The sequence below is a fragment of the Podarcis melisellensis genome, assembly GCF_964234715.1.
Source record: "Podarcis melisellensis genome assembly, chromosome: 7".
NCBI classification, from domain to species: domain Eukaryota; kingdom Metazoa; phylum Chordata; class Lepidosauria; order Squamata; family Lacertidae; genus Podarcis; species Podarcis melisellensis.
In genome coordinates, this window is record NC_138539.1 from 70341452 (window position 1) to 70353480 (window position 12029).

The 12029-nt window shown below is 43.3% G+C and overlaps 2 long non-coding RNA genes across 4 annotated transcripts in view; one reads left to right on the plus strand and one right to left on the minus strand.

The window, feature by feature from the left end:
- LOC309373858 overlaps nucleotides 1-7352 on the plus strand; it is a 30798-nt gene extending 23446 nt beyond the window's left edge. The window contains exon 3 of the long non-coding RNA XR_014170246.1: nucleotides 7224-7352. This is a non-coding gene — a long non-coding RNA (uncharacterized lncRNA). The remainder of the gene's footprint in view (nucleotides 1-7223) is intronic.
- The window catches only part of LOC309373820, a 256704-nt gene that overhangs the window by 210676 nt on the left and 33999 nt on the right, over nucleotides 1-12029 (minus strand). The gene's annotated exons all lie outside the window — the stretch shown is intronic.

Here is a 12029-nt window from a genome sequence, read left to right on the forward strand (position 1 = left end):
ATCTCATGTACCAGGCTAACCAACTGAGATGTTCTCAGGACAGATACACTCTTAGGTTTACATAAACTGGGCCTAGTATTTATGTCAGTGGTTTTGATTTGTTGGTGGCTTTTATATGTCAGTGGCCTTCTCATAGTGTATGGATTCCTGCCAGAGTAAATGACTAATTAATATATGACAAGCAGCCACCACAGATAGCTCTGGGACTAGCAGAAATTCCATACAGCAGGTGTCATCAGAGGATCCCTGTGGAAGCTTATCGAGAAGGTCACAATTCCCACAAAGTCTGGGTGAAAGAATTCTCTTATGGAATACTAGGAGTGGGAAAGAATTAATCACTTAAAGGGGCCACAAGATTTTGAGGCATTATGTGGATATGAGAGGTGCAATTTGTGGGCACCACAATGGTCTTCTGTAATATGGCAATACCTCGTGCTCTGTTCTCCCTGGGGTCCTTTTGGCTTCTCCCCAGCCATAGAGCTTCTTTCTGGAAGGTTTTCGTTTTTCAAGGAAGGGTATTTGTGCAAACCTTGGGATTCCTCCAAATCTGTTGGTTGGTGCTTATACACAAGGATAAGCACTTGAGTATGAATTCACTGTTAATATTCATTACACCAATGGAGCCCAGCAAAAAAAATGTTGTGGTGTATTCCTATTGTGTGTGTTTCTTGACCCTGTGGCTAGATCGGGGTGGTCAACCTTTTTAAACCTACCGCCCAATAGTGCATCTTTCTTGATGGTAAAATTTCCTTACCTCCCACCAGTGCTCGATGGAAGGAGGATTCAGCTTGTACTGTAGAACCCCCTACTGCCCACCTAGAATGCTGAAATGACCACTAGTGGGCGGTAGGGACCAAGTTGACAACGCCTGGGCTAGAGGGTTGGAAAAATCAAAAGTCACAAGCTACACTCTCAGCTTCAGCCCTACCCCTAACTGGCAGTTCTGACAAACAGGGTTCTTTCTGAATCAATCTGTGCCTGATTTGCAATATTAATTATGAACCACACTGCAAGGCTATCAGAAGCCATCTTGCTGAGCCACGGCCCCTTCTATCCTGCTACAAAGGAATAGAGAACTGTATCTATTTGACAATTTGTATAAGCAGGGCTAGTTTTTAAAGTTTTCACATTAAATAAGAACTGAGTTTAAACGAGCTGAAACTCTTCTATTTGCTGCAGGCTTTCAGTTTTTGCAGAGCGAGCTAGAGGTGGACTCAGTTTTGCCTAATGGCTTTGTTAAAAATCTTGGATTTATTCATTGAGTTCCCCCACCCCCACACACCTTTTTTCGTATTTCTACAAATATGAAAAAAACAGCTGATATCCCACGCTTGTATGTAGGTTGGTACTACATTAGGATCCACATTTCGAGAATGAGATCTTTATTGGCATATGGACTAGGTTGCAGGATACACATATAAAAAATAATAATCAGAGTAATTGTTTGAGTAATTGCTTAGCAAACTTTGGTTATGAAAGAGCAGCATATGTATTCCAGGTGGATTGATCAGCAGCAATAAAGGTGCTATTGTCATACCACAATGGTTACAATAGTTCAAGGATGCTAGCAAGGATGGTAATGGAAAACAAAGAGCAGTGGAAGGGAAAGAACAAAATGATGTTTTTGTAGGTGTCATAATCCAGGGTAAACCATGTGGGTTTGTTTTTCTTTCTTGCAATGATCATTTTATATAGCTGAGTGTTTTTAACTTAAGCTAGTTGCTCTATTTATTGTGGGAAAGGAAGGCAACATTGCTCCATCAATTGCTTCGTTCTCACTTTTGTCATAGAACTGCCTGTGTCTGAGTTGTATCATTTCAGACTGCAAGTGAGAACCATCACTGAATAGTCTTCATTCAAAAAGAAAAAAAGAAAGAAAAAACTCCACACAAGAAACCCCTAGATTCAGGGAAGAAAGGTTTTATCCTAGCATCTTCCTCAATATGCTTTGTTGTGGAGTATGGGGGAGAACATTCAGTAATGGGAGATTCCTCCCTACATTGCACGAATTGGTACAGCTGCCATCTCAGTGAAAACTAGGCCATGGTAGACAACATGATGTCCTGCATTTACCATCACCTCTGAGCATTGGCAATGCTTCTGTGAAGTGGCTGCTGTACTACAGTGGTATAGAACCAGGAGCGCTGACTTGTGCCCCAGCTTATAAGTGCTCAATGGCGCCCGTGACGTAACGTGATGTCATGATGTCACATTGCATTGGCAGGACAGCAGCTCTCCCGAGCCCTCGTGGGGTCTCAGAGGTCACATCTGACACTTTGCAAGACCTTGATGCAACTTCCGGTTTCTACTGGAAGTCGTGTTCCAAGGTTTCACAGGGCCTCCGACGGTGTCTGGGAGGTTGTGTTGGGGTTCCGACATGACTTCCGGTAGAAACCAGAAGTTGTGTTGTAGCCAGCAGCCACACAAAAAATTGTGGGTGCCCTGGCACCCAGAGCCTCCCACAGCTGGTGTCTGTGTAGAACCTCAGCCAAAATGCAGTCCTCCAGGCCTGTATGACTCTTGAGATGTTTTCTATGCCACACACCTTTCCTAGTCCACACCCTACTTGAGCACTTTTGTCTAGCTGGAATATTACCTACTGTACAAACGACAATAACACATCTTACTTGCCTGGATGAATGATTGAGTGACTTGTAGGTGCATAGAAAGCTCTTACTTTTGTGTGACTGGAATGTTACCTACTGTACAAAAGTGAAAGTCACACCAGTTATCCCACCCACTTATATCTCTGGCCCCATCTGTTATGGGCATGTGGTCCCTGGAAGGTTCTGAATGAGGGAATGTGGTCCATAGGATGAAAGGGGTTCTGCAGTCTGGTTGTGGCATTCAGTTTAGGCTTCTGTACAGCAAGTCTACTTTACAGTACAAAAGACAGTGCTAATATTAATATCATTACAAACTGAACTGTTGAGAAATCCTTGTACTGGAATTTTACAATCAGTTTTTATAAAGGGGTTTCAAGCTTTCCTACTCGTTTGTTTGTTTGAGTTCCACATTTTTTCTTTTCTTTTGGCCACTGTGTTGCGCGTTGAGGTTCCCAGGACACCCCCCAAATAAAAACACAATTGACACTTAATTTTTGTTTAAGGTTTTTGGCATAATTTTGGCCACAACTTTTTTCAAATTACAGCAATGTGAGTGGTTGCTTAGGCATTGGTAGCACTAACTGACCCCGCACGGGGACAGCTCTGACATTCACACCACCCGCGAAGTCAGCAAGGGTAAGTCACCTGGGGAGAGAGACGGGACTGGGAACCATGCCTCACCTCTCCCCAGAATGCTCCCAGGGACTTGCATGGCCCTAGCCCCTTGCCAGGGAGTTTCGGACAAAAGCATGGCGAGCCCCTGGGTTCCTTTAATGGAAAACCCTTGAAGCAGCAGCAGCATTTTGGAGGGGCAGGCACAGCCAAATCCATACCCCTCCACCAACCAATTCCCAGACCAATTCCTAACCGCAACCTTACAAGTTGTGACGATTTGCCACGCAGTAGGCAAAAACCAAATGGCACACACTAATCAGCCAAATAGACAAAATTCCTACCAGGCCCCTGCCCCAAAGCAGACGACCCCATGACAGGCATAGCAAGGTCAAGCAAACAGCCTAAAATTAGGGAATGGAGGGCGGGTGATCCGAAGCACACAGCGAAAAGAGGAGGTTCATCGCTGCGTGCATTGTATTTAACAAATAGGGCTGTCAATCAATAAATGGCAACATATAAATCTCCCCAGTAACAGCCCGCCCCTGCTTAAAGATGGCCAAACTCTTTTGCCCAGCAACAGTGAGGTGACTTGTCATCCCCAACCGCAACCCGTGCTCCCCATGAGGGAGAACACGCTTTCTGAAAATCACATCACATGTACTTAAATGCTCCATGATGGTGTTCCTCAATATCAGTGGAGGTGTTTAATTCTCCTTTTCCTCAATCTTCCAAAAGGTTTCTTTTTGAGAATTACTTTGAGATACACACACACACACAGCTTTGGGGGGAAACAACAGACATGATGTCCTGGCATCAGGGGACATAAAATAGAGCTAAGATATACTTCTGTAATCATTTAATGTGGCTCATAAGAAGGTGAAGCTCTCCTTATGTCTAACAGATATCAAAGTAAACTTGGATGGAGCACATTTTTCAGCAGTAGACAAATGAAAGATGTTTTCCAACAGAGATGAGCTCCATGTATCATTATGACTCACCAATTCTCTGGTTTCCTCAAAAGAACGGATAAGTGCAGAGACTTCTCAAAAGGCTCCCTTAGGAGGGCTTGTGAGCCTATGCTGTTTAAACAGTGTGCCACTGAAATATATACCTATTGGAAACAAAGCAATGCCCCTTTGTTCATTTACCTATTTCTCCATGGTCCCAAATGCATATACAATACGACAGGATACCAACTGCAGGTGTGCATTATGTAAAACAGAGTCAGGGACTATAGGAAGGAGAAATGTAATCGAAAGCAAATTGTAAATACAACATTCCAAGGACAAAAGGACTGCGCAACCTGAGACAGAACACAATGCATTCTGCTAGCTGGAGATGGTGGTCCAACAGAGGCTCCATAAATTTACTGGATTTTGCTGCCCACCTAGAATGTGGGTTTGTTAAGCATTTGACAGGCCACAATAGATGGGTAGCATTGTAGCTAGGACTTTAGAGAGCCAGTGTGGTGTAGTGGTTAAGAGCAGTGGACTCGTAATCTGGTGAACCGGGTTCTCCACATGCTCCCCGCTCCTCCACATGCAGCTGCTGGGTGACCTTGGGCTAGTCACACTTCTCTGAAGTCTCTCAGGCCCACTCACCTCACAGAGTGTTTGTTGTGGGGGAGGAAGGGAAAGGAGATTGTTGGCCACTTTGATAAAGGTAATGATAAAGCAGGACATCAAATCCAAACTCCTCCTCCTCCTCCTCCTCCTCCTCTTCTTCTTCTTCTTCTTCTTTGGAGGGGTGCTGTTGGTAGGAAGTAGACTAAGTTAGGTGAACTGCCCCCATCCCAGTTTGTCATGTCCTCCACACAGTCACTAGAGGCATGCATCAAATAGGAAGTGGTCTGCTGTGGACAAAGCTCAATTTGGTTGGAATATGGAGGCTGGGTGCAAAAACTGGAGAAAAGTGAGGCACTCCTGGGGACGAGCTACCTAATAAAATGCAACTAGCTTTCACTCAGGACTGGCCCATTAGGACCTGTCTGTCATTGTCCACTCCTCCCCTGGGCAATATTTCTGAGTCTTCTTTTTTAGGTGAGCCCAGGGTGTGGCAAAGATTCCCTCCTTAAGTTTGGAGCGGCATTTTCCCATCATGTCTTACCTGTATTTCCTTTTCTGGACCATAATTTCACATGTTTTCTTCAAGGATCAAACCAGATTCCCTATCCATGGGCTTGAGACCTGCCAAATCAATGATATTAAAATGACTTCTGAAAGAGACATGGGATTAGGTCTTTGTTTTAATTACATAAGCAGTGGTTTTCATGATACGGAAGACGCCCCCCCCCCCATTGCCATGTCCTCCCTGCAGACACTACAGGTGTGCATGAAGCAATGGAACAAGTTGTGGTCTGGTATCAGGAGTCCCAGTCTCTGACTTGATAACACAGCAGGCATGGTTAATTAAAAAGGAAGATTTATTTCAAAAACAGAGTTATCCAGACGGCTCTAACATGCCACTAGTCTCATCAACTGCTTCCTGCAAGACCAGAACTATGTCCTGCAAGACCAGAAGCAGCTGACCTTTTTCCTCTGATGTGATTTGCCCTGCCTGCTATCCTGTAACCCTCCCATTCGCCAAGACCTGGGACTGAAAGGGTCAGCTCCCACCTCTTCCTCATTCTCTGAGGGACTGTCTCTTCGCTCTTTCCCACCTGATGAACTGCTTCCTTCTCTATTCACCCTCATTCTCTTCTCAGTTGGCATTCCAAAGGGAGGGGGAGTTGGCACTAAGCTATGCTCATCTTGCCTGGCAGTTAACCCTCTCTCTTCCTGGCTACTTCCTTCACTGGGAGCTGGTTGCAACCCTTCCCTGGAGGCTGGTTCATTCATAACATCTGATGTGAGCAAAGGTCCACTAGGTTGGAAACACCAAATCCCACATATAAATCTCCCATCCGTAGCTTCCTACAACATCTGCCTTTCCTGTGATCAATTTAAATTACTAATACAGATATCAAGGAGTGTAGAGAGCATGCAAGCTGCAATCTGCCAGAATTTTCAGCCAAGAGGGAAGGATGTAATGTACTGGCTATATCAGAGCTCTTTTGTCTTTCCACAATATTCCTCAGTTGCTTAGTATAAAGGAAGAATATCCAAAGGTGCTTGGGTAGAATTCGGTGCCTTTGTAAGGTTGTATGGAACCCCCTGAGAAATTTGGCTATCAAAACCTTTCTGGCTTCCCTCAGAATTCCTCAGGTGTTTCATGAGAGGAGGAACCCAGACGCTCACTTTGAATTTAAATCTGGATGAAATTTCAGTGCTGACTTTAATGTTAATATTAACATTTAAAAACACTTAGTGCAGGAATTAATTTGCAGATGTGTGTTTTTGCAGCACAGACTCTATCTGAGAGTATCTGGGGAATTTAAGAATGAAGTGTTTCTTAGCCTAATTCTGAATTTTTCAGGGATACAAATCATATAATCCCCGTACCTTTCCAAGCACAATTGGTTGGTGCTGACCTTTAAAGTCCTAAAGGGCTTCAGCCCTGTATACCTGAAGGAACATCTCTCCGCCCCCGCATCCCCATTGTTCAACCCCAGATACTGAGGTCCAGCTCCGAGGGCCTTCTGGCAGTTCCCTCACTGTGAGAAGTGAAGCTACAGGGAACCAGGCAGAGGGGCTCCTCAGTAATAATAATAATATTTTTTTATTTATACCCCGCCCTCCCCAGCCAAGGCCGGGCTCAGAGCGGCTTACAAGAGTAGTGGTGCCCGCCCTGTGGAACACCCTCCTATCAGATGTCAATGAAATAAACAACTATCTGGTTTTAAAAGACATCTGAAGGCAACCCTGTATCGGGAAACTTTTAAGGTCTAATGTTTTACAATCTTTTATGTGTTGTAAGCTGCCCAGATGGGCAGGGTATAGATAAAATTGTTGTTGTTGTTGTTTAGATAATTGTCCATGTAGTGCTAACACCATGCTCTTTTTCGTTCTCACTGAGCAACTATGTAGAGTCAGCATTAGCATCTTACATTTGTCTTCCCCCTAGCAATGCAAGTTATGAGAGGGCAACATTGTCTCAGGCAAGAGTTGCAACACAGTCTTATCCCATGTGCTCCAGGGCTTCTGATAGTGTCTTCATGGTGTGTACAGTGCAGCAGATCCTACATCCAGAGGATAAAAGGTAAAAAAAAAAAAAGGTAAAGGACCCCTGGACAGTTAAGTCCAGTCAAAGACATCTATGGGGTTGCGGCGCTCACCTTGCTTTCAGGCCGAGGGAGCTGGCATTTATCTACAGACAACTTGGGGGGGCGCAAAAAGGTGCCTGCCGAGTCCCACGGCCGCAGGCTTCACCCACCTGTGGGTTTTGAGGGTCCCCGCTGCGCCGTAGCGGTAAAGACCCCAGTTTCCGTGGAGCCAGTACCCTCCGAGTTAAGGAGAATCAGCCATTTTCCGATGGTGCCACCCGGAAGTCTCAACTTTCTGGGTCATGACTAAACCGCTTGTGGCGCAACAGAACACAGTCACAGAAACCAGAGTGCACGGAAATGCTGTTTACCTTCCCGCCACAACAGTACCTATTTATCTACTTGCACTGGTGTGCTTTTGAACTGCTAGGTTGGCAGAAGCTGGGACAGAAGAACAGGAGCTCACCTCCATCACAGGGATTCGAACCACCAACCTTCTGATCAGCAAGCCCAAGAGGCTCAGTGGTTTAGACCACAGTGCCACCCGCATTGCTACCCAGAGGATAATGTAAGTGGGGGCCCTCCAGGAAGTGAGTTCCATGACCCGTCAACTGGAAGACATAGAAACAAAGCCTCTTGAGAAGTCCTTGATAACCAGGAAGGTTCATGTTACAGATAGGTAGCCATGTTGGTCTGCCATAGTCAAAACAAAATAAAATTTTGTTCATGTGAAGGTTCATGTGAACAAAAACCTCTGAGATTATTAAGGTCTTTGTAAAGTAAGGAATAGAACATGGAGTTCATATATTTGTAAATGATCCTAAAGGTCAGCAATATAATTATACTATTAGCAAGCAACAATTCTGTAAAGAGGTCTCTGCCACATTTCCAATTTTTGAATTTCATTGCCGTAGACTCCTTGAGTGATTTCTCATATATCTTGCATTGGGTTCTGCCTCTAATATATATACACATGACAAAGTGGTCGACGACCCACATATTACATTATTTGAATGAACTTATTACTTGTTTCTATTTTTGGGGAATCTAAAAGTTTACGTTAACAAATAACTCCTTTATTTATATCAATGTCTCCAAACTGTCCAACATCCAAATATTATTATTATTATTATTGCTAACTGTAGATCATGCAATGCCATTTCTCAAGAATTTATGTCCTCCTGTTGGAGGGCTTTTTGTAATGAAATTAGTGTACTTAAAACATAGCTCAATCATTGAATAATGGGGCAATTTTCTATTGTACAAGGACAGTCTTCAAAATAGAAGAAGGGAAGGAGAAAATGATACCTTCTTCAATGTGTCTTCAATAAGCGTGATTCATGGACACGAATGAAAATAAAGACAATGATGCAAGACTCTTGGGACATCGAAGCATGCTGTTGAGAGGCACAAAGAAATTCCACAGAACTGAAGCATCACATCCCTGACTCTTTTTAGTAATAATACTGCTCTGAAATACATTGTTGTTCAAGATGAGCTGAAACCACTCATGGTTTAACTTTGTCAACATTTTCAGTAGTGCCAAAAAAAATGACTCCTCCTCAAATGATGGTTTGGGAATCCTTGTGAAAACATTCATTTATTTGTTTGCACTGCCTTCACTGCACTCAGTTCCGTTAACACAAATCTCATTCATTATTGGGACATTTTTGCATTTAAATATGATCTTGGGATAGCCAGATTGGCCTATGTGTCTTAATCCAGGAAGGAGAAAGGATCATCAGCAAGGGAAACAACAACAACAACAACATCAACAACAACAAATCATTTGTGCCCTGCCCATCTGACTATGTTGCTTCAGCCACTCTGGGCAGAAATGGTACAGAAACATCATTTATGGTATAAAAATAATAGTACAGAGCCATTGTGAATATTCACAAATGTGTTGTTTGTATGTTGTGGCTATGACATTTGGATATCTGAGCCAATTACAAGTTCCAAGATACAATTCCAACTCATCATGGTCTCAGCTGGGTGTTAGCCTTCCCCTCATTCACAGTGTTGTATAACTTAGACCTGAGATTCTGCCAGAGGTGCATCCTAGATAGAAGAATCCATGGGTGATATTAGAAGGTTAGGGTTCATGAAAACTACATTTTCCACAATATCCTCCTGCTGAGAATGATGCAACATGATGATGCCTATCAGACAATACATCCAACAGTGCAAAATTAAAGTGGGTGATGCCTTGTTAGAGATACCAAAAGTTCTACACTAGAGCAACCTTATCTAGTCTGTGAATTAGAGGGCAAGTCAGTTAGATTCAGGAATAAGCAACAGGATCCTAGCTGGCTGGCACAGAACTTTTCCTACCTGTGTGGACCAGCAGTTGGTATTCAGAGGCATTCTGCAAAACACAATGATCACGAGCCATATTACAATTGCAGGAATGATGACAGCCCATGCAGATTAACACTTCAGCAACCTGCTGAGAGGATCAGCATGTGAACTGGACCACAGTGATTTTGTCTCTTCATTTTCATATGGAGAATTGTTGGTCTGTGATTGAATCCAATCCGAAAATTTGCCTGCAATTGTCTAAAGATATTATGCCAGGAAAGCCTTTCAAAACCAGCAGTTGCTCCGACATAGCAACTGCAGCCATTTTCACATGGGATGATGAAAATGGCTCCCAACTAGAATACATGGTGACAAATCCCCCATATTAATACTTTAGCACATAGCTGTGTGGAAAAAACCCTGAACCAAGTGACTATGCACATTTCAAGGGTGAAGAAGGAGTGTCTTCTTCTTTGGCGGTCACTCGTAGCCAAGTAAGATTACCTTCCATAAACATGGTTTTCATAATGAGTCCGTAAGTTACTGTGGAGGCGAATTCTGGATCCACACATCCTTCCACAGAGGGGACATTGGTTACCTGGTGGGAGTTGATCACTGTGTGAATTTGCCAAGCATGCCTTCCTCTTAGCACATTTCTCCCTTGCATCCTGAGTTCGAGTGTCTTCAAAGCCCATGACACCTTTGGTAAAGGCTGTTCTCCAATTGGAGTACTTGCAGGCAAGTGTTTCCCAATTGTTTGTGTTTATACTACATTTTTTTATATTTGCCTTGAGAGAGTCTTTAAACTTCTTTTGTTGACCACCAGCATAGCACTTTCCATTTTTAAGTTTGAAATAGAGTAGATGTTTTGGAAGATGATAATCAGGCATCCACACAACATGACCAGTCCAACGAAGCTGATATTGAAGAACACTGGTGATCTTTGCTTCTTCCAGTACATCAGAGACACTGTTGATGGAATCTTTTGAGAAGCTGGAGATGATGTTTATAAGTTGTCCATGTTTCACAAGCATACAGTAAGGTTGGTAGTATGATAGCTTTGTAAACAAGCATCTTGGTTTCCCTGTGAATGTCCCAGTCCTCAAACACTCTGCACCTCAATCGGTAGAAAGCCACACTCGGAGCTAAGGCGATGCTGGATTTCAATGTCGGCCCTTGTGGAAAGATAACTGCCCAGGTAGGAGAAGTGATCAACAATTTCCAATGTTACACAATTGAGTTGAATTTGTGGCACTGCAGAGGGGTTATTTTGTACTTGTTGGTGCAGCACTTTGGTTTTTTGGATGTTGAATGATAGGCCAAGCTTTTCATAAACTTCTGCAAAGATATTTAGGGTGGTTTGGAGGCCATCCTCTGAAAGTGCACACACTACGTTGTCATCAGCATACTGAAGCTCTATGACGAAAATTACGGTAACCTTACTCTTTGCTTTCAGCCTGCTCAGATTAAAGAGCTTTCCATCTGTTTGATATATGATGTCTACTCTGGTGGGGAGTTTCCATTCGACAAAGTGTAGGATCATGGCAATGAAAATAATGAATAGAGTTGGGGCAATAACAAAACCCTGTTTAACACCTGATCCCACTGTGAATGGTTCACTTTGAGAGCCATTGTTTTCTGCAATTGTTGCTGTCATATTATCATGAAGGAGTCGAATGATGTTCACAAATTTATCTGGGCAGCCAATTTTCAGAAGGACAGTCCACAGGGCCTTATGATTTAAAGTGTCAAAAGCCTTAGTCAGGTCAATAAACTGCATATACAGGGGTTGGTTTTGCTCTCTGCATCCAACAGTACAAAATTAAAGGGGGTGATGCCTTGTTAGAGATACAAAAAGTTCTACACTAGAGCAATCTTATCTACTCTGTGAACTAGAGGGCAAGTCAGTTAGATGCAGGAATAAGCAACAGGATCCTGGCTGACTGGCACAAAACTTTTCCTACTTGTGTTGACCAGCAATTAGTATTCAGAGGCATTCTGCAAAACACAATGATCATGAGCCATACAGTGGTATCTCAGGTTAAGTACTTAATTCGTTCCAGAGGTCCGTAATTAACCTGAAACTGTTCTTAACCTGAAGCACCACTTTAGCTAATGGGGCCTACTGCTGCTGCTGCGCTACCAGAGCATGATTTCTGTTCTCATCCTGAAGCAAAGTTCTTAACCCGAGGTACTATTTCTGGGTTAGCGGAGTCTGTAACCTGAAGCATATGTAACCTGAAGTGTATGTAACCCAAGGTATCACTGCATTACAATTGCAGGAATGATGACATCCCATGCAGATTAACACTTCAGCAACCTGCTGAGAGGATCAGCATGTGAACTGGACCACAATGATTTTGTCT